The sequence below is a fragment of the Asterias amurensis genome, chromosome 2, assembly GCF_032118995.1.
Source record: "Asterias amurensis chromosome 2, ASM3211899v1".
In the NCBI taxonomy this organism is placed as follows: domain Eukaryota; kingdom Metazoa; phylum Echinodermata; class Asteroidea; order Forcipulatida; family Asteriidae; genus Asterias; species Asterias amurensis.
Window position 1 is genome coordinate 1,848,947 of NC_092649.1, and position 4,038 is coordinate 1,852,984.

The following is a 4,038-nucleotide window of genomic DNA, read 5'->3' on the forward strand; positions in this document are numbered from 1 at the left end:
CTTGGTAAAGTATGAGTGGGATTTCGTAAGATGGTGAAACATGGGTTAAAGGGAAGGTACGCGTTTTGTACTACTCAAAACAAATATTAACTTAAAAACTGACTTGGTAACGAGCATTGGAGAGCTGTTGATAGTACAAAACATTGTGGGAAACGACTCCCTCTGAGGTAACGTAATTTTGAGAAAGAGGTAATTTCTCACTAAAATAATAAAAGACTTCTAGCTAGAAGTCTTTTATTCCTATCTGAAAGCACACAAATTCGTCCCACAAGCTTTTTTTCCTTTCATCTTTTTCTCGCATTTTTCGATGACCAATTGAGCCCAAATTTTCACAGGCTTGTTATTTTATGGTTATTTTGGGATACACCAACTGAGAACACGAGTCTTTGACAATTACCAAACGTGTACCTTCCCTTTAAATAGAAGTTATACACTTGGAAATCACCCATTGGCGCACTGGAAAAATTAACTGGTTAAAATTAACTTACTTGATTCGAAGTGCAGTATCATTTTCGATATTGTAAAGTCTTATGACAATCATTTAACTTCGAAGTCAATGTGGTTATTGAAAAAGACACCATTTTTTTTAGCCCAAAAAAGAACATAAGAAACTTTCTATCATGTTCGTTTCTCAGATTGTGTATTCAAATTACGGATTATTCCTACTTGGACATAATCCTTCCAGATTTTCGGCGACATCTCTAAAACGCTGCCACTTGAAATGGATTGTAACTTTTTTTGTCTGTATCACTAGGATTAAAACAATGTATTGGAAAAAGGGTATACTTTGCTTTCATATCAATTGTATTTGTCAATATATTCAGAGAAAAGAGTAGATTCAGTTTGGTCAAAGGTCTGTTCCAGTTTAAAAAATGCTGCTAGTATAATGCGTCGTTTGGGGCTAATGTGTCGTATACCTTCTTAAAAGACTAATTGCACTGTTTGTGGCCTTCTGCTGTATGATTGGCAACCCTATTAGTGTAGTTAGCGAGTATTCCAGTCACGTAACTATAGGTGGGTGTGTGTGGCGGCCGCCTCTCCACCCACGGCCGAACTCACACCTACACGTTACCATGACCGAAACCAGAGCTCATCACAGGCAAACCGTGACGAGTCTTCTTGACTTCGAACCACGAAGGGAAGAACAGCGGTCACGGTCACACGGTCACGGTAAACTTCATTCGGAAATAATTATTGTCAACAAATTGACGATCCTATCACATATTCAGAATGGTCAATGGCTCTTCACAGACTTGGTATTGTAAAAACAGCTCTCCTTAATCATAAATGAAGACTGGTCAATGTTTGCTCCCAGACTTGGGCCATTTTCGAATGGGCGGCAATGACTACGGCTAGATTTCCGCATCATCGTGCGTTGAAGTATAGGACGTCCTTAGCAACACCTTATAGCAACAGAAGTAGCTATTATAGCTGTAGCCGCCAATTCAGATACGGCTACGGAGTGTATGTATAACAAAAAAGACGCGCTAAAAAATTCTGAGACTGGTCAATGGTTAAAGACACCTGGACACTATTGGTGAGTGTCAAAGACCAGTCTTCTCACCTGGTGTATCTCAACATATGCATAAAATAACAAACCTGTGAAAATTTGAGCTCCGTTGATCGTCGAAGTTGCGAGATAATAATGAAAGAAAAATCACCCTTTTCACCTGAAGTTTTGTGCTTTCAGATGCTTGATTTCGATACCTCAAATCTAAATCTGAGCTCGAAATCAAATTCGTGATGGACTGTATTTAAGACGAAGTCAAATCTGAAACTGAGGTTTCGAAAAGGATCTAAAGAGATGTTGGAACATCAGTGTTTATTTTATTTTTTTATCAGGTTGGCTTTTCATTTTGAGCAATAGTTGGCGACCAAACTGGATCCAATTTTAGCCTGATTTGTATTTCTATTCAACTCATCGGTAGATTATCACCATGCAATGCCTCAAAGCCCAAACCTCAACGTTGTGAAAAATCAGTGTTGTAAAACTTCAAGTACACTTTGGCCTACTCGTACTCGCGTACTAAAACTATAGTACCTTTTTTGTGGCACAAGTTTCCCGGTAGCCGACGTACATCGACGTATACCAACCTACGAGTAACGTTCCTATAACGTATGCCAGCGTATATCATCGTATGTCAACGTATGTCTAACGTACCATGAAATTACGGGGAACTTATGCAGAACGTATGAAGCACACGTTCAGTACGCCGATAAATTTTGAACATACTCAAAAATATTTCGCGGGCTCGACGTGTTCACAATTTTAACAGCGTATCCCAGCGTGCTCTTAACGTAAACGACGTATCCCCAACTTACCCCAAACTTATATCAGCGTACACCAACGTATTTTCGATATTTCGCATACGTTGGCTAACGTTCAGGCGATACGCCATGGTGTGACAGGGCCTTTATGTTGTAGCCATAGAGTTGTTCTTATATATAACTCTATGGTTGTACCATTGTATCCGCCATACTTCAAAAAGGCTTTATTGATTTCGTCTATTTCAAATTCTAATCCTCAATTCAGCGAGTTCCCTCTTGAGTGTCCGGGACCTTGAGGTATAGTGATACCTCACAGAGAGGAAACCTCACTGAGAGGCTGGAGATCATTGCCCCGTAGAGGGTTTCAGAAATCGTTAATAGTGAAACTATACGCAAGAAACCGTAATTTAATATCAAGGTCTTTTATAAGGTGTATTTCGGTCAACGTTTCATGGTATCTGTTTACAACGTATCGCTGTGACGTTGCTTATAAGGTGTATTTCGGTCAACGTATTATGGTATCTATTTACAGCGAAACCATACGCAAGAAACCGTAATTTAGAATCAATGTCTTTTATAAGGTGTATTTCGGTCAACGTATTATGGTATCTGTTTACAACGTATCGCTGTGACGTTGCTTATTAGTATCGGTTTCTAAAATACATCCTTTCGGACTGTGAACGGGGGGTGGGATAGCCCTGCTGCTGCCTAGCCCTCGGTTTCACCAAACCCTTCCTAACTTTTTATGATTAATCTTAGGACTTAGGACGAGTTAAGTTCCGTAACCACCATAGATGTTAGGATGCATTGAACCCATCCTAAGTTAGGACGGGTTACTCGTCACTCTCGAGATAAATAATGGGCAGGCAAGTCTTTTATTATTTGAGTTGAAATTACTTCTTTCTCGAAAACTACGTTACTTCAGAGGGAGCCGTTTCTCACAATGTTCTATACTATCAACAGCTCTATTGGTCATTACCAAGTAAGTTTTTATTACAATAATTATTTTAAGTAATAACCAATAGTGTCCAGTGCCTTTAATGCCAATCAGAAGGACAAAGTGTTTTGCTCAAGGACATAGGTGCCACGACCGGGACTCGAACCCAACACTCTGCTAATGATAAGAAACATCAGAGCTCTAATCCACTCAGCCACGACACGACTCGTCATGCCAAATTAAGTCTCAATGAGACACAAGATGGTTAATTCATGATCAAGGTAGGTTCTATCTAATGAAACATTAATACTGTAGGCCACGCTAGGTCGTTGCTCCACAGAGGGACGGAGAGTGATTTCTCAACGGTGTTTTTATATACATCAGCGTTCATCGCCTTAAAGCCAGTGGACCCTTTCGGTAAACAGTACTGTCCAAGGCCCACACTTCGTGTATCACAACTTATATATAAAATAACAAACCTGTGAAAATTTAGGCTCAATCGGTCATCGGAGTCGGGAGAAAATAACGGGAAAACCCACCCTTGTTTCCGCGTGTTTCGCCGTGTCATGACATTGTGTTTAAAATAAATCCGTAATTCTCGTTAACGAGAATTGATATTGTTTTGCAGTTTTCTCAAAAAGTAAAGCATTTAATGGAATAATATTTCAAGAGAAGTCTTTCACCACTACCTTCTGTAAACCCTGTAAGTTATTTGTAAATCTGTGAACTTTTTGTTTTTTTCCTGAACCGAAAGGGTACAATGGCTTTAAAGGGTTTGGGTAAAACAAATTTTAGGACACAAACCACAATATCCACAGGATGACATTAACCTT